The following is a 19,776-nucleotide window of genomic DNA, read 5'->3' as shown; positions in this document are numbered from 1 at the left end:
TGTGTTGATCATCTCTGTCAGTGTATGGCACTGGGACTATGTGTTGATCATCTCTGTCAGTGTATGGCACTGGGACTAGGTGTTGATCATCTCTGCCAGTGTATGACACTGGGACTGTGTTGATCATCTCTGTCAGTGTATGACACTGGGACTAGGTGTTGATCATCTCTGTCAGTCTGATCATCTCTGTCAGACACTGGGACTATGTGTTGACACTGGGACTATGTGTTGATCATCTCTGTCAGTGTATGACACTGGGACTATGTGTTGATCATCTCTGTCAGTGTATGGCACTGGGACTATGTGTTGATCATCTCTGTCAGTGGGACTATGTGTTGATCATCTCTGTCAGTGTATGACACTGGGACTATGTGTGTGATCATCACTGTCAGGGGTATGACACTGGGACTAGGTGTTGATCATCTCTGTCAGTGTATGGCACTGGGACTATGTGTTGATCATCACTGTCAGTGTATGACTGGGACTGTGTTGATCACTGGCACTGGGGTGTTGATCATCTCTGTCAGTGTATGGCACTGGGACTGTGTTGATCATCTCTGTCAGTGTATGGCTATGTGTTGACTGGGACTAGGTGTTGATCACTATGTGTTGATCATCTCTGTCAGTGTATGACACTGGGACTATGTGTTGATCATCTCTGTCAGTGTATGACACTGGGACTATGTTGATCTCTGTCAGTGTATGGCACTGGGGTGTTGATCATCATCTCTGTCATCTCTGTGGACTGTGTGTTGATCATCTCTGTCAGTGTATGACACTGGGACCATGTGTTGATCATCTGTCTGTCAGTGTATGTATGACACACTGGGACTATGTGTTGATCATCTCTGTCAGTGTATGGCACTGGGACTATGTGTTGATCATCTCTGTCAGTGTAGTGTATGGCACTGGGACTATGTGTTGATCATCTCTGTCAGTGTATGACACTGGGACACGAGGTGTTGATCATCTCTGTCAGTGTATGTGGACTGTGTGTTGATCATCTCTGTCCAGTGTATGACACTGGGACTATGTGTTGATCATCTCTGTCAGTGTATGACACTGGGACTATGTGTTGATCATCTCTGTCAGTGTATGACACTGGGACTAGGTGTTGATCATCTCTGTCAGTGTATGGCACTGGGACTAGGTGTTGATGGCACTGGTGCTATGTGTTGATCATCTCTGTCAGTGGACTATGTTGTTGATCATCTCTGTCAGTGTATGACACTGGGACTATGTGTTGATCATCTCTCCCAGTGTATGACACTGGGACTATGTGTTGATCATCTCTGTCAGTGTATGACACTGGGACTGATCATCTCTGTCAGTGTATGGCACTTATTATTCTGTTTTGGCCCTCCTTTCATGTGGCACTGGGACGATCTATCTATGTATTGATCTCTTGTTGTTCCTCTCTAGTGAACTGTGGCATGTTGATACTGAGACAGTGTATGACACTGGGCAGGATCATCTCCACTGGGGAAATGCTGACACTGGGACGTCCATTTAATCATTCATGTATGACATCTCACAGATCTCCCTGTGTATTCAAAGTGACTGATCTCTGTAATGGCACACATCTCTGTCAGTGTATGACACTGGGACTATGTATTGATCATCTCTGTCAGTGTACACACACACACATCTCTCTTGTTGTTCCTCACAGCATGTTGATATGAGACACACAGGCCACTGAGGGAAATGCTGCCGTCATTTAATCATTCATGAGACACAGATCTCCCATTCAAAGTGACACACACACACACACACACACACACACACACACACACACAGACACACACACACACACAGTGGGCCTGTGGTCCATGTGTTGGCTCAGTACACAACATGGTAGGTTGTTTGGTGGACACATGGGAGGGAGGGAGGGAGACTGTGTGTGATTTTCTCTTTCTTTTCATCTGACAGCAAGATGGATTATTGCAATCACAGGAGCCATCAGAGGTCCAGAGTGGAGGTCCATGGGGCAGCGGGATACAGCCATGGAAACCAGCTCTCAGATTACTGCTCCCGTCCGCTGCCATGGGAAACCAGCTCTCAGATTACTGCTCCCTGCCTCAGATTACTGCCATGGGAAACCAGCTCTCAGATTACTGCCCATCGCTGCCATGGGAAACCAGCTCTGTTGATTTGTCTCGGGTTCGTTGTTTGTTACACATTCATTGTTGTTATTTTTCTCATTCCTTTGATGTACGAAACATGTACATTTCGCTATAGAAATGTGTGTAGGCATTTTGTGTGTGTGTTCAACAGAGTAAATGTAGGGAGAGAGGAGAGAGGGAGATAACTAAAGAAGGAGAAAAAGGAGATAACTGAAGAAGGAGAGAGGGAGATAACTGAAGAAGGAGAGGGAGATAACTAAAGAAGGAGAAAGGGAGACAACTAAAGAAGGAGAAGGGGAGACAACTAAAGAAGGAGAAAGGAGACAACTAAAAGAAGGAGAAAGGGAGATAACTAAAGAAGGAGAAAGGAGACAACTAAAGAAGGAGAGAGGAGACAACTAAAGAAGGAGGAGGGAGACAACTAAAGAAAGGAGAGAGGGAGATAACTAAAGAAGGAGGGAGGAGACAACTAAAGAAGGAGGAGACAAGTAAAGACGGAGGAGATAACTAAAGAAGGAGAGAGGGAGGAGACAACTGAAGAAGAAGTGAGGGAGATAACTAAAAAGGAGAGGGAGACAACTAAAGAAGAGGAGAGGGAGATAACTAGAGAGATCACAAAAGAGTTTTGTGTATTGTGTTATTGTTCACTAAGTCAACATGGTGCTTAAAATGATCAATTTCACAGTTATTGTGTTAACCTCTTTGATCAATCAAATGTATTTATAAAGCCCTTTTCTACATCAGCTGATGTCACAGGTGCTGTACAGAAACCCATCCTGAAACCCCAAACAGCAAGCAATGCAGATGTAGAAGCACGGTGGCTAGGAAAAATTAGCCAGAAACCTAGCGAGGAACCAGGCTCTGAGGGGTGGCCAGTCCTCTTCTGGCTGTGCCGGGTGGAGATTATAACAGAACACGGCCAAGATGTTCAAACGTTCATAGATGACTAGCAGGGTCAAATAATAATAACCACAGTGGTTGTCGAGGTGCAACAGGTCAGCACCTAAGGAGTAAATGTCTGCTGGCTTTTCATGGCCGATCATTAAGAGTATCTCTACTGCTCCTGCTGTCTCTAGAGAGTTGAAAACAGCAGGTCTGGGACAGGTAGAACGTCCGGTGAACAGGTCAGGGTTCCATAGCCGCAGGCAGAACAATTGAAACTGGAGCAGCAGCATGGCCAGGTGGACTGGGGACAGCAAGGAGTCATCAGGCCAGGTAGTCCTGAGGCATGGTCCTAGGGCTCATTCTCCTCCGAGAGAGAAAAGAGAGAGAATTAGGGACCATACTTAAATTCACACAGGACACCGGATGAGACAAGAGAAATACTCCAGATGTAACAAACTGACCCTAGCCCCCGACACAAACTACTGCAGCATAATTTCTGGAGGCTGAGACAGGAGGGAGTCGGGAGACACTGTGGCCCATCCGACTATACCCCCGGACAGGGCTAAACAGGCAGGATATAACCCCACCCATTTTGCCAAGGCACAGCCCCCACACCATTGGAGGGATATCTTTAACCACCAACTTACTACCCTGAGACTAGGCCGAGTATAGCCCACAAAGATCTCCGCCATGGCACAACCCAAGGGGACGCCAACCCGGACAGGAAGATCACGTCAGTGACTCAACCCACTCAAGTGACGCACCCCCTCCTAGGGACGACATGGAAGAGCACCAGTAAGCCAGTGACTCAGCCCCTGTAACAGGGTTAGAGGCAGAGAATCCCACTGGAGAGGGGGAACAGGCCAGGCAGAGACAGCAAGGGTGGTTCGTCGCTCCAGTACCTTTCCGTTCACCTTCACACTCCTGGGCCAGACTACACTCAATCATAGGACCTACTGAAGTAGGTCTGAGTCTCTCACATGGGTAGGCAGACCATTCCTTAAAAAATTTAGCTCTATAGGGAAAGTCCTGCCTCCAGCTGTTTACTTAGAAATTCTAGGGACAATAAGGAGACCTGCGTCTTGTGACCATAGCGTATGTGTAGGTATGTACAGCAGGACCAAATTGGAAGGATAGGTAGGAGCAAGCCCATGTAATGATTTGTAGGTTAGCAGTAAAACCTTGAAATCAGCCCTTGCCTTAACAGGAAGCCAGTGTAGGAGGCACTGGAGTAATATGATCATTTTTTGGTTCTAGTCAGGATTCTAGCAGCCGTATTTAGCACTAACTGCAGTTTATTTAGTGCTTTATCCGGGTCGCCGGAAAGTAGAGCACTGCAGTAGTCTAATCACGAAGTGACAAAAGCATGGACAAATTCTTCTGCATCATTTTTAGACAGAAAGGTTTGTCAAAAGAGAGATCGGTGTCCAGAGTAACGCCGAGGTCATTCACAGTTTTTATTTGAGACAACTGTACAACCATCAAGATTAATTGTCAGATCCAACAGAAGATCTCTTTGTTTCTTGGGACCTAGAAATATCATTTTTTGTTTTGTCCGAGTTTAAAAGTAAAACAAATTGCCGCCATCCACTTCCTGTCTGAAACACAGGCTTCCTGGGAGGGCAGTTTGGGGGCTTCACCATGTCTCATCGAAATGTACAGCTGTGTGTCGTCCGCATAGCAGTGAAAGTTAACATTATGTTTCAGAATGACATCACCAAGAGGTAAATTATTTATTAAAAATAGTGGTCCTAAACGGAGCCTTGAGGATCTCTTGATGTACAGTGGAAGAGAGACTTTCCACCCTCCACTCTGCTGAAGGTTAAAGAGAAACATCTGCTGCTACCAGAATGAGATTACTGTGTACAGGTGTTAGCCATGGGCGTCAGCAGGGCTTGGCCCTATCGCAAGACAACACTAGTGAAATGAGCAGTGAGAAAAAGGCTGGTATACCATCCAGTCAGAGGATCAAACGACAGAGGTGGATGAAATGAGCAGTGAGAAAAGGCTGGTATACCATCCAGTCAGAGGATCAAACGACAGAGGTGGATGAAATGAGCAGTGAGAAAAAGGCTGGTATACCATCCAGTCAGAGGATCAAACGACAGAGGTGGATGAAATGAGCAGTGAGAAAAAGGCTGGTATACCATCCAGTCAGAGGATCAAACGACAGAGGTGGATGAAATGAGCAGTGAGAAAAGGCTGGTATACCATCCAGTCAGAGGATCAAACGACAGAGGTGGGACCAAGTCAATATTATTCAAGTCTCAAGTCACAAGGTCCGAGTCGATTCCCAAGCAGAACCGGTCAAGACTCGAGTCAAGTCCCAAATCGTGCATTCTAAGAGCAAGTCATGTTGAGTCAAGTCCAAATCGTGCATTCTAAGAGCAAGTCATGTTGAGTCAAGTCCCAAATCGTGCATTCTAAGAGCAAGTCATGTTGAGTCAAGTCCCAAATCGTGCATTCTAAGAGCAAGTCATGTTGAGTCAAGTCCCAAATGCATTCTAAGAGCAAGTCATGTTGAGTCAAGTCCCAAATCGTACATTCTAAGAGCAAGTCATGTTGAGTCAAGTCCCAAATCGTACATTCTAAGAGCAAGTCATGTTGAGTCAAGTCACAAGTTTTCAAGTCAGGTAAAACTAAATCTATACATGCAAGGACTTGTTCAACTACAAATCTTTGTCTATTTATTGAGGCTCCCCTTGTTATTATTTTATCTATGAAATATTTAGATTATCCTATGTAATTATAAAATAGGCACCTTGTAGCAGTCCTAAGGGCATGACAGCAGTAGAAGGCAAGGCAGGTTGACATGCTCAGAGTGCAGATGTATTTACAGGTCTAATGAAAACACCACATTATCAAAGTATACAAGAATATTTACCAAATTCACACTGAAATACACAGACAATAGCCCAAACCAAATGGACTCTGTAACAGGCTTAACCTGGTCTATCTTAATGGAGACAGGTAGAGGGCAAGACTGTACAGCCTCCCCTTGAGAAACCAAATGGACTCTGTAACAGGCTTAACCTGGTCTATCTTAATGTAGAGGGCAGACTGTACAGCCTCCCCTTGAGAAACCAAATGGACTCTGTAACAGGCTTAACCTGGTCTATCTTAATGGACACAGGTAGAGGCAAGACTGTACAGCCTCCCCTTGAGAAACCAAATGGACTCTGTAACACGCTTAACCTGGTCTATCTTAATGGACACAGGTAGAGGGCAAGACTGTGCAGCCTCCCCTTGAGAAACCAAATGGACTCTGTCTAACAGGAGCTCAAACAGGTAGTCCTGGATAATACAGGCACTTGGCCCCACGACCTTACAATTACCCCATTGCCAATTACAACCAAATAACTGGTTCTACAATGTAAAAGTCAATTTCCGCATCCATTGTTACATTGGTACATGTGTCTTAATCACACTAAACGATTACTAATGATATTTCCATACCATGCGGCAGGGTAGCCTAGTGGTTAGAGTGTAGAGGCGGCAGGGTAGCCTAGTGGTTAGAGTGTAGGCGGCAGGGTAGCCTAGTGGTTAGAGCGTTGGACTAGTAACAGGAAGGTTGCGAGTTAAAACTCCTGAGCTGACAATGTACAAATCTGTCGTTCTGCCCTGAACAAGGCAGTTAACCCAATGTTCCCCTGAACAAGGCAGTTAACCCACTGTTCCCCTGAACAAGGCAGTTAACCCACTGTTCCCCTGAACAAGGCAGTTAACCCACTGTTCCCCTGAACAAGGCAGTTAACCCACTGTTACCCTGAACAAGGCAGTTAACCCACTGTTCCCCTGAACAAGGCAGTTAACCCACTGTTCCCCTGAACAAGGCAGTTAACCCACTGTTCCCCTGAACAAGGCAGTTAACCCACTGTTCCCCTGAACAAGGCAGTTAACCCACTGTTCCCCTGAACAAGGCAGTTAACCCACTGTTCCCCTGAACAGGCAGTTAACCCACTGTTCCCCTAAACAAGGCAGTTAACCCACTGTTCCCCTGAACAAGGCAGTTAACCCACTGTTCCTGAACAAGGCAGTTAACCCACTGTTCCCTGAACAGGCAGTTAACCCACTGTTCCCCTGAACAAGGCAGTTAACCCACTGTTCCCTGAACAAGGCAGTTAACCCACTGTTCCTCGGCCGTCGTTGAAAATAAAAATGTCTTCTTAACTGACTTACCTTTATTTCACACACACAGTAGACCCTCTCTCACACTGTTCTTCACTATGTCTCTGCTGAAACATGCTGAACACATTGAAGCTGGCTTAAATAAATACCAACAAGGGATAGGCCTTTAAATAAATACCAAAAAGGGATAGGCCTTTAAATGAATACCAACAAGGGATAGGCCTTTAAATAAATACCAACAAGGGATAGGACTTTAAATAAATGCCAACAAGGGATAGGCCTTTAAATAAATACCAACAAGGGATAGGACTTTAAATAAATGCCAACAAGGGATAGGCCTTTAAATAAATGCCAACAAGGGATAGGCCTTTAAATAAATACCAACAAGGGATAGACCTTTAAATAAATACCAACAAGGGATAGGCCTTTAAATAAATACCAACAAGGGATAGACCTTTAAATAAATACCAACAAAGGGATAGGCCTTTAAATAAATACCAACAAGGGATAGGCCTTTAAATAAATACCAACAAGGGATAGGCCTTTAAATAAATACCAACAAGGGATAGGCCTTTAAATAAATACCAACAAGGGATAGACCTTTAAATAAATACCAACAAGGGATAGGACTTTAAATAAATGCCAACAAGGGATAGGCCTTTAAATAAATACCAACAAGGGATAGGCCTTTAAATAAATACCAACAATGGGATAGACCTTTAAATAAATACCAACAAGGATAGGCCTTTAAATAAATGCCAACATGGAATGTGCCTTTGATTTTATTTATCAGGATCCTCATTAGCCAATGGTGACAGCTCGTCTTACTGGGGTCCGACACATTTTTTTTATTTTTTTTAAAGACATTACAGGCTAAATACTTTACAATTTACATACATTTAAATACATGACAATTTACATACATTTAAATACATTAACATGTAGCATGTGTGTGAATCTATCAGTTCCACAGACTTGTCAGTACATACACACAACAAGTAGGTCACGTATATATAAAGACCAACACTGGGATAGACCTTTAAATAAAGTCCAACAATGGGATAGACCTTTAAATAAAGTCCAACAATGGGATAGACCTTTAAATAAAGACCAACAATGGGATAGACCTTTAAATAAAGACCAACACTGGGATAGACCTTTAAATAAAGACCAACACTGGGATAGACCTTTAAATAAAGTCCAACAATGGGATAGACCTTTAAATAAAGACCAACAATGGGATAGACCTTTAAATAAAGACCAACAATGGGATAGACCTTTAAATAAAGACCAACACTGGGATAGACCTTTAAATAAAGTCCAACAATGGGATAGACCTTTAAATAAAGACCAACAATGGGATAGACCTTTAAATAAAGACCAACACTGGGATAGACCTTTAAATAAAGTCCAACAATGGGATAGACCTTTAAATAAAGACCCCAAAAAAACATGAAAAAGTGTGAAACATCTTGGACTGAAACAACTGAACCAATCAGACAAGTAAGGTACGAAAGACATGGGCATTTGATGTAAATATAGCCTGTACAATTTATATGAGAGGGATCATAGAGGTGGAGGAGCTCTCTCTGTGTGTGTGTGTGTGTGTGTGTGTGTGTGTGTGTGTGTGTGTGTGTGTGTGTGTGTGTGTGTGTGTGTGTGTGTGTGTGTGTGTGTGTGTGTGTGTGTGTGTGTGTGTGTGTGTGTGTGTGTGTGTGTGTGTTGTGTGTGTGTGTGTGTGTGTGTGTGTGTGTGTGTGTGTGTGTGTGTGTGTGTGTGTGTGTGTGTGTGTGTGTGTGTGTGTGTGTGTGTGTGTGTGTGTGCGTGCGTGTGTGTGTGTGCGTGCGTGTGTGTCACAGGTATCTTCTTTGGAGGTGGAACAGGAGCCCCGGGGTTGGTGTTGTGGTTTATCCTGGGGTTGATATTGCCCATGTCTAGTGGTGTGGGATAAGTAGCAGCTGGTCACCTGCTAATGTCTGGGCAGTATCAAGGCTACTGGGGTTAACATGGCCATGATGCTGAACCCATCTCACTGTCCCGTCCTTAAGTCTAAGGTTGTTTAAGGCCTCCATAAGCAGCCCGTCTTAACAATCCACACAAATACGCTGATGAGAGCAATATCTATGTTTCTTATACAGTCTAACTCACTTCACAACACTACTGAACCCTGACTAATAACAACAACAAAATTTACAGACAAGTGAATCACAGTTCAATAATGTTCAATAAATATTAAGTGTTTCTTCCCGTTTATGAATGGTGTTGAAGATAGTTCCTATAGATTCCCTGCTGGCAGACTGGTTGTGATATCTGACCAATCATGTTCATAGTCGTCACCACATATTGGAAGGTCAAAAAGAAGTCAGAGGTCAGGACTCAAACCAGCCCTGAAGGTTGGTGATGGTGTCGGTCCGGAGTCTGTGGTTCCACACTGAGGTCAGGACTCAAACCAGCCCTGAAGGTTGGTGATGGTGTCGGTCCGGAGACTGTGGTTCCACACTGAGGTCAGGACTCAAACCAGCCCCTGAAGGTTGGTGATCGGTCCGGAGTCTGTGGTTCCACACTGAGGTCAGGACTCAAACCAGCTGAAGGTTGGTGATGGTGTCGGTCCGGAGACTACAGCCAGTTTCCCACGACCGCGACATGCTGTGCAGTAATGCTCCGCCCAGAAAGCGGTCAGGTGCACGCTGTAGCTCCTCCTCCAAGCCAGGTGTCTCTGCAGGAGGGTGGGGCTCCGCGCAGCAGCATCAGGTATTGGGCGAGCAGGCGGGGAGAGGAGAAGTCGTCCACATGAATGAAGGCATCATGGGGGAGGAAGCGTTCATAGTTTTCCCGCGGCGGCCCGAGAACTACAGGTACGGCCCCGGCCAGTAAGGAGTTCCACAGCTTCTCGGTGATGTAGTCGGGGTGCTGGGAGTTCTCCAACGCCAGATAAAACAGGTAACGCCTCACCGTGCGCACCACAGTGCTGTCCTCTGGCAGTGGCACGCCTGCGCGCGACACATCCACGTCAACGTAGTTAACCAGCCGACGGTAATACGCCACGCGGGCCTGCGACTCCGACCAGTTACTGATGACCCAGGCCAGTAGGTGGGGCCGTCAGGGGCGTGTGTGGGGGGCGTTGGCGTGAGGGGGCGAAGGCGGGTCACCAGGTAGCCATAGGGGAGGAAGATGTCTGAATCTGTACGGTAGGTCATGGTGAGGTTGAACACGCCCTCGAACTGCCGCAGGCCACGAGTGTGAGACGGGGACTCAAAATTCATCCAGATCCACTTCTGGCCACGGGGTCGTGGGTCAGACGGGGAGCGCCGTGGCGTTGGTCACTATCTCACGGTGGTGCATGATGATGGCGTCAGCCCCCCAGGGTACATGCGTCGGTCGTCGGTCAGTACACACCCACGGATCCCAAAGCGCGCCTCACAGTCCGGCAGTCTGCGGTAACGGCCGAAGGGTGTGTCCACAACAGAAGGGTGACATCTCTGGGCTCCACCCAGTGAGAGGGAAGGGTTGGAGTCGTGGGTCAAAGAGATTGAGAAAACACACTCCGAGGAGGAGAAAGAGTCCACAGACGAAAGCGGCGAAACACACCCACGAGCATGACGTTCTCAGAACAGCCACTCGAAATGTTTGCAGCGACACAGACTGCGGCGCTTACCGGCTCTGTGAAAGGTGAACGACCCCCTCTTATCCACTGAGTTGCCCACTGAGTTGCCCACTGAGTTAGCTCCATCAAATCCCGTCAGACTTCCAGTTCTTTTATGTCCATTAACTTCTCATGCACACTTTGTCATTAACTCCAGAAATTCTAGAACCTTAACGTCCACTGCCCTGTCACATTCTCCTCTCCGTTGAACTCAGAATAATTATCTCTTCCACCTGGGCTAGGATGACAAGGACAAAAGTTAAGGTCCTCCTTCCTCACACCTGCTATCTCCCTGCGCTATGAGGAAAAAACCAGTCGGCCGAGTCTCAGGAAAACATTTAAGTTAGGCCTACAGTCTCTTTGTCTCTACTCTGTCAGGCGAGAATAGGACATCCGCCACCAGACGTTAATCATATGTTACCGACATTTCCTGAGCTGTGTTGTTAATGTGGTCGCAAACAGATAGGCCGAAACACCATCCTGCTCAAATACTTGATGTGGCAGTGTGCGAGCTCCGGTTACCGGTGAATGGGGTCTTTGTCACCCTGAGAGGCTCTTTCAGGATGGCACAAGTAAACACGCTGTCCCTCGGGTTGAGGGGCTGCTATGTATCCGAGAGGCAGCAGTGCCTGAACGTAATGATATACCTCACTGGCTTGAACCAATGATCATACAGTTAGAATGCAGTCCTCTTGAACCAATGATCATACAGTTAGAATGCAGTCCTCTTGAACCAATGATCATACAGTTAGAATGCAGTCCTCTTGAACCAATGATCATACAGTTAGAATGCAGTCCTCTTGAACCAATGATCATACAGTTAGAATGCAGACCTCTTGAACCAATGACCATACAGTTAGAATGCAGTCCTCTTGAACCAATGATCATACAGTTAGAATGCAGTCCTCTTGAACCAATAGACGAGGGACACAAAGTGATGCTGTGAGTAACAACATAAATATAATGTAGGAAAAATATCACAGATACTTCCAATTTTCTTATCTAATTTAATGTATCATCCATGAGGGAAAAATATCACAGATGCTTCCAATTCTCTTATCTAATTTAATTTATAATCCATGAGGGTAAAATACGATAACCTGCATGTGTTTAAATTTGTTAAACGGTAATGACCTTAGCTGTGTTCGGTCTATAATCTACTTTGCAGACTAAACTCTGATGAACTTCCCCAACTGAGTGGTGCTGAGACAAGGCTTCGTGGAATCTTGTTCCGACTACTATTTACTCGCCAAAAGTCAATACTTTAAAAAATAAAAAGTAAATTATAAATCGCCCCATTTTTGTATGTTTGTCCTTTTTAGTTGCGTGCCTTTCTTTGTTTGATGAAATCCTTGTACTTTTTCAATAAACATTCATCAAATCCCACCAACGACTGTTTCCTTGTTGAGATTCAATTGGCACAAGCGCATTTGCGTACAGTTGCCATCTTAGAGCAACAGCAATGAGCAAACAGTCGGTCCAAAAACCTACAAAACTCCTTTCATTTTCCCATAGGCTTTGTCCAACCAACCATGGAGGACTGCCCACAAAAAGACGGCTCTCTATAGGCAATTGACCTAAAAATCTATTCAACCCGTTATGGCGAGAGAAGTCTATTTTCCTCTTCCGGTTCTAATTTCCATACAGTCCACAAGGGGGCTCCCTTCACCCAGTATTGCTGTCATGTACGGCAAGGCCTCATCAATTACTTTTAGGTATTTTCCAGGTATTTAGGAACAGAGGACCATACACTCAAATAGATAGGACACAAACATGCAAAAAACATATAAGCTGAATAAAAGCTTCTTTATATTACAACCAAACCATATTCCAGTATCAATGTCCCTGTCAGGGTGCTTATTTTAAAGGCATATTCATAATTAAAATGTAATCCCATGCACTGTGTTCTTAAAATTAGGTCTTAATTAATAAAATGCCAGAAAATATGCAGAGAAAGTGAGAGAGATTGATAGAGAGCGAAGAGAGAGAGAGAGAGAGAGAGAGAGTCTCTGGTGGCACAGCTGGCGCTGCAGTACAGCGCCCTGAACCACTGTGCCACCTGGGAGGCCTGATTTTCTGGATTTTTGTTTTAGATTCCGTCTTTCACAGTTGAAGTGTACCTATGATAAATGACAGACCTCTACATGCTTTGTAAGTAGGAAAACCTGCAAAATTGGCAGTGTATCAAATACTTGTTCTCCCCACTGTATATACTCCTAAAAACCAATGAGGAGATGGGAGAGGCGGGACTTGCAGCGCGTGAAGCATCACAAATAGAACCAAGTTCTATTTTAACATCTGGCTATGCTGAAGCCCCTTGATGCGGGGAGAGCAGTGTGGGTGCAATGATTGAATAACATGTATGTGTACATTTATTTTGCAATGCTCGCACATGCGACGTGACCGGTGTGGTCAGCATGCATGTTCTTTGTTTACACACAGAAGTTCGCTGCTCAACATAGAATCACATGTGTAACGCTCGTCGTTGTAAGAATGGTCGGACCAAGATGCAGTAGGTTAATCATTTTATTTCATAATAACCAGCAACAAAACAAGAAAGTGTAACCACCGAAACGTGCAGCTTTGTAGGGCTAAAAAGCAACTACACAAAATCAAGATCCCACAAACAACAGGTGGAAAAAAGGCTTCCTAAATATGATCCCCAATCAGAGACAACAATAGACAGCTGCCTCTGATTGGGAACCATACCAGGCCAACCTAGAAATACACAAACTAGAGTACCCACCTAGTCACACCCTGACCTAACCAAACTAGAGAATAAAAAGACTCTCTAAGGTCAGGGCGTGACAACATACGGTAAAGGAGTGAACATTATGGGTTCCACGGAGAAAATCGGACCTCTCTGACCTGTGAAACCTCTGAAATGAAAATGGATGGCCCTCCCCTTCAGCAAAATATAGTTTACCTAAACATTCCCTGAACACCTGGGGAAAAAGAAGTGACCCTCCCCTATACCCAAAATAACAATGAAAGCATAAATGACATAAAACCTCATTACCGTTTACCCTCACCAGAGCCTATGTACTGTGCCTTGCGAAAGTATTCGGTCCCTTGAACTTTGCGACCTTTTGCCACATTTCAGGCTTCAAACATAAAGATATAAAACTGTATTTTTTTGTGAAGACTCAACAACAATAATAATAAGAATAATTTTGCACGCCCAATTTTTCAGTTTTTGATTTGTTAAAAAAGTTTGAAATATCCAATAAATGTCGTTCCACTTCATGATTGTGTCCCACTTGTTGTTGATTCTTCACAAAAAATACAGTTTTATATCTTTATGTTTGAAGCCTGAAATGTGGCAAAAGTCGCAAAGTTCAAGGGGACCGAATACTTTCGCAAGGCACTGTATATACATATATCTTTTCCCTTGAGTATTACATGGCAATGCATACATTTTCATAGCGCACAGGACTGCGGGCCAGAAGGTTCACAGACCACCGTGGACAAGAGGAAGGGTGGAAATATCTCCTTTTATAGTAAAATCATTGCATGAATCTATCATCGTAATTTGCCTTTTATAGAAACGTCATGTAATTCTACGTCATTGTACATATCAGCAAAATATTTTTTTAATACCACGCAAATTACAGGCTGAGAATGGACAGAGAGAGATTGATTGGTCTGTGTTCATCTTATCATAGTTCTCAAGGCCAAATCAGTGTGTCTTGTTCGCAACGAAACTGTCCCTGTTCAGGAAATCATTTAATCTGATCCGTCATTAGGAATCTAAGCATGTCACATTCCAAAGTTCCACCACCAGACAGCAGGCATATCGATGCAGACACCTTTAGCTTTAACTGCTGTCTCCTCTTCTTTCATGGCTTAACACAACAAGAGAAGGTTTCCCTAAAAGCTGTCTGGGTTTAAATATGTTTGTTCTATTGAGCAGAAAGTGAATTGTTCAATCAATTGATTGTGACAGGTTACTTTACAAAGCAAACGATATGTTTTGTCTCCTCTGGCTACAGAAGGTTGTAGCTCAGGCTCTGAACGTCAAAGAAACTAAACAATGATGTTTTTAAACTTAACCTTTATTCAACTAGGCAAGTCAGTTAAGAACAAATTCTCATTTTACAATAAGGGCCTACCCATGGCAACGTTGGGCCGATTGTGCACCGCCCTATGGGACTCTCAAACACAAACAGGTGTGATACAGCCTGGATTCGAACCAGGTACTATAGTGATGTACTTTGCACTTTGATGCAATGCCTTAGACCACGGTGCCACTCTGGAGCCACAATAGCCATTGGGGTCGTGTCGGAGTCACAGCTTGTTTCTAGCATAAAGCGTCACTGACCGAAGTGCTGTTATCGATCACTTCATATAATCAGATCTGTTTTATTTTCTTCTAAATCTAAAGCTCACAGGTACTTGTTGCCATTTTCATTCATAAAAGGTTGACTTATGGCCTCTCATACCCCCTCAATTACAGGTTCCAACATTAACAGCCTTTCACTGACATGGAGCTATTTCAAATCAAATCCAATTTTATTAGTCGAATACAACAGGTGTGGTAGACCTTACAGTGAAATGTTTACTGACAAGACCTTAACCAACAACGCAGTTCAAGAAATAGAGTTAAGAAAATTTTTACCAAATAAACTAAAGTAAAATATTATATTTAAAAAAGTAACACAATAAAATAACAATAACAAGGCTACAGTATATACAGGAGATAGGTACCGAGTCAGTGTGCGGGGTACAGGTTAGAGGTAATTTAAACATGTAGGTAGGAGTAAAGTGGCTATGCATAAATAATAAACAGCGAGTAGCAGCAGTGTAAAAACAAAGGGGGTGTCAATGTAAATAGTCCTGGTGGCCATTTGGGGAAGAAGCTGTTAAGGAGCCTTTTGGTGCTAGACTTGGTGCTCCGGTACCACTTGCCGTGCTGTAGCAGAGAGAACAGTCTATGACTTGGGTGACTTGAGTCTTGGACAATTTTTTGGTCTTTCCCCTGACACAGCCAAGTATATATATTTAGTCAGCCACCAATTGTGCAGGTTCTCCCACTTAAAAATATGAGAGAGTGTCACGCCCTGGTCGAAATATATTATTGTGGTGTGTTTTTGTCTTGGGGTTTTGTGGGATGTCTAGCGTTAGTCTATGGCTGCCTGAGGCGGTTCTTAATCAGAGTAAGGTGATTATCGTTGTCTCTGATTGGGAACCATATTTAGGCAGCCATATTCTTTGTGTTTTCGTGGGTGATTGTCCTTCGTGTCCTTGTTCCTGTCTCTATGTTAGTTTACACTAGTATAGGCTGTTTCGGTTTGTTACGTTCTTTTTGTTTTGTAGTATTTGTATTGATTCGTGTTTTACGTTTTTCATTAAACATGGATGCAATCTACACGCTGCATTTTTAGTCCGACTCTCCTTCACCGCATGAAGACTGTTACACTTGTATGTCTTCCATTTCTAATAATTGCTCCCACAGTTGATTTCTTCAAACCAAGCTGCTTACTGAAAGTGGAAGGCGCTGGTATGAAGAGGCAGCACGGCGACACGGTTGGAAGCCCGAGAGTCAGCCCCCAAAAATTTCTTGGGGGAGCTCACAGGAGTATGGCTATGCCAGGTAGGAGACCTGCGCAAACTTCCTGTGCTTACCGGGGCTAAAGAGACCGGGCAGGCACCGTGTTACGCTGTGGAGCGCACGGTGTCTCCAGTGCAGGTGCATAGCCCGGTGCGGTACATACCAGCTCCTCGTATTGGCCGGGCTAGAATGGGCATCGAGCCAGGTAAAGTTGGGCAGGCTCGGTGCTTAAGAGCTCAGTGCGCCTGCACGGTCTGGTCTATCCAGTGCCACCTCCACCACCAGTTCGACTGTAGCCTCGCCTCTCCAGCGCTACCGGAGCCTTTCTCCTCTAAAGCGCTACCAGAGTCTCCCGCCTGTTTAAGCGCAGCCAGAGCCTTCCTCCTCTCCTGCGCACCCGGAGCCTCCTGCCTCTCCAGCGCTACCGGAGCCTTTCTCCTCTCCTGCGCTGCCGAGTCTCCCGCCTGTTTAGCGCAGCCAGAGCCTTCCTCCTCTCCTGCGCTGCTGGAGCCTCCCCGCCTGTTCAGCGCTGTCAGGAGCCTTTCTCCTCTCCTCGCTGCCGGAGTCTCCCGCCTGTTCCGCGCTGTCGGGCCTTTCTCCTCTCCTGCGCTGCTGGAGCCTCCCCGCCTGTTTAGCGCAGCCCTGGCTGTCAGTCTGCATGGAGCAACCAGAGCTGTCAGTCTACATGGAGCAGCCAGAGCTGTCAGTCACATGGAGCAGCCAGAGCTGTCAGTCTACATGGAGCAGCCAGAGCTGTCAGTCTACATGTAGCAGCCAGAGCTGTCAGTCTTCATGGAACAGGCAGAGCTGTCAGTCTGCAAGGAGCAGCCCGGAGCTGCCAGTCTGCATGGAGCTGTCAGTCTGCATGGAGCTGTCAGTCTGCAAGGAGCTGTCAGTCTGCAAGGAGCTGCCAGTCTGCATGGAGTTGCCAGTCTGCATGGAGCAGCCAGAGCTGTCAGTCTGCAAGAAGCCACCAGAGCTGTCAGTCTACATGGAGCAGCCAGAGCCGCCAGTCAGCCAGACTCTTCCAGACCTGCCAGTGCCAGACTCTTCCAGATCCGCCAGTCAGCCAGACTCTTCCAGATCCGCCAGTCAGCCAGACTCTTCCAGATCCGCCAGTCGAGCCAGACTCTTCCAGATCCGCCAGTCAGCCAGACTCTTCCAGATCTGCCTGTCACCAGACTCTTCCAGATCCGCCAGTCAGCCAGGATCTGCAGAACCACCAGCCAGCCAGGATCTGCCAGAACCGCCAGCCAGCCAGGATCTGCGGATCCAACTACCTGGCTGAGCTTCCACTCAGTGCTGGGCTTCCTCTCAGTGCTGGGCTTCCTCTCAGTCCCAAGCTTCCTCTCAGTGCCGAGCTTCCCCTCAGTCCAGAGCTGCCTCTCTGTTCCGAGCTGCCCCTCTGTCCGAGCTGCCCCTCTGTCCCGAGCTGCCCCTCTGTCCCGAGCTGCCCCTCTGTCCCGAGCTGCCCCTCAGTCCCGAGCTGCCCCTCAGTTCCGAGCTGCCCCTCAGTCTAGTGGGGTTCTGGGTGAGGACTACTAGGCCATGGTCGGAGGCGGAGTGGACTATCCTAGGGACGCGAGGAGGGGGACTAAGACATTTATAGAGTGGGTTCCACGTCCCCGCCGGGGCCGGAGCCGCCACCATGGACAGACGCCCACCCGGACCCTCTCCTATTGTTTTGATGTCGTCAGGAGTCCGCACCTTAGGGGGGGGTTCTGTCAAGCCCTGGTCGAAATATATTATGTTTATTCTTCATTTATTCGGTCAGGCCAGTGTGTGACATGGGTTATTGGTGTGTTTTGTCTTGGGGTTTTGTGGGATGTCTAGCGTTAGTCTATGGCTGCCTGGGGCGGTTCTTAATCAGAGTCAGGTGATTATCGTTGTCTCTGATTGGGAACCATATTTAGGCAGCCATATTCCTTGTGTGTTTCGTGGGTGATTGTCCTTAGTGTCCTTGTTCCTGTCTCTATGTTAGTTTACACTAGTATAGGCTGTTTCCCGGTTTTCGTTACGTTCTTTTTGTTTTTGTAGTATTTGTATTGATTCGTGTTTTACGTTTTTTCATTAAACATGGATCGCAATCTACACGCTGCATTTTGTCCGACTCTCCTTCACCGCATGAAGACCGTTACACTTGTATGTCTTCCATTTCCTAATAATTGCTCCCACAGTTGATTTCTTCAAACCAAGCTGCTTACCTATTGCAGATTCAGTCTTCCCAGCCTGGTGCAGGTCTACAATTTTGTTTCTGGTGTCCTTTGACAGCTCTTTGGTCTTGGCCATAGTGGAGTTTGGAGTGTGACTATTTGAGGTTGTGGACAGGTGTCTTTTATACTGATAACAAGTTCAAACAGGTGCCATTAATACAAGTAACGACTGGAGGACAGAGGAGCCTCTTAACCTCTTGAAACTCCCCATCCGGATCCGGGATTGTGACTAAGCCTCAGGCTCATTAGCATAACGCAACGTTAACGATTTCTGAAAATCGCAAATAAAATTAAAATAATCGTTTGCTCTCAAGCTTAGCCTTTTCTTAACAACACTGTCATCTCAGATTTTCAAAATATGCTTTTGAACCATAGAAATTGACTAATTTGTGTAAGAGTATGCAAAGCTAGCATAGCATTTTGTGTAGCATGTAGCACGCAACATTTTTCACAAAAGCCAGATAACCAAATAAATAAAATCATTTACCTTTGAAGAGCTTCTGATGTTTTTCAATGAGGAGACTCCCCAGCCACATACCAAATGCGCAGTGTTTCCTGAAAGCGTCTGTGTGTAGGAGAAATCGTTCCGTTTTCTACATTGCGCCACAACTACCGAAGCTTGAACCGAAAATGCAGTCACCTTACAACGTGAAACTTTTTCCGGATTAACTACATAATATCGGCCGAAACATGGCAAACGTTGTTTGGAATCAATCCTCAAGGTGTTTTTTCACATATCTCTTCATTGACATGCAGTTCTTGGAAGCTTGCTTCTCTGTCTGTGCCCCATGGAAAAATACTGGCAGGTGACTTTTGCGCACCAATTTCGGCGCAGGACACCGGGCGGACACGTGGTAAATGTGGTCTCTTATGGTCAATCTTCCAACGATCTGCCTACAAATACGTCACAATGCTGCAGACACCTTGGGGAAACGACAGAAAGGGCAGACTCATTCCTCTTGCGTTCACAGCCATATAAGGAGATCATGAAAGACAGAGCCTCAAAAATCCTTGTCATTTCCTGGATGCCAAGTCATCTTGGTTTTGCCTGAAGCTCACGTTAAAGGGCACGCACAGAGAAGATATTTGTATTTCTGGACACGTCAGAGTGTTTTCTTTCGAACAGTAGCAATTATATGCATAGTCGAGCATCTTTTTGTGACAAAATATCTTGTTTAAAACGGGAACGTTTTTCTTCCAAAAATGAAATAGCGCCACCATAAGTGTAAGAGG

General features: G+C 45.5%; 1 pseudogene; it reads right to left on the bottom strand.

Moving 5' to 3' along the window:
* Positions 1-9,705: 9,705 nt before the first annotated feature.
* LOC135536306 (alpha-(1,3)-fucosyltransferase 4-like) lies at positions 9,706-16,990 on the bottom strand (annotated as a pseudogene).
* Positions 16,991-19,776: the final 2,786 nt, after the last annotated feature.

The sequence above is a fragment of the Oncorhynchus masou genome, unplaced genomic scaffold (genome assembly GCF_036934945.1).
Source record: "Oncorhynchus masou masou isolate Uvic2021 unplaced genomic scaffold, UVic_Omas_1.1 unplaced_scaffold_5933, whole genome shotgun sequence".
Taxonomy (NCBI): domain Eukaryota; kingdom Metazoa; phylum Chordata; class Actinopteri; order Salmoniformes; family Salmonidae; genus Oncorhynchus; species Oncorhynchus masou.
This window is presented reverse-complemented; position numbering and strand designations above follow the sequence as displayed.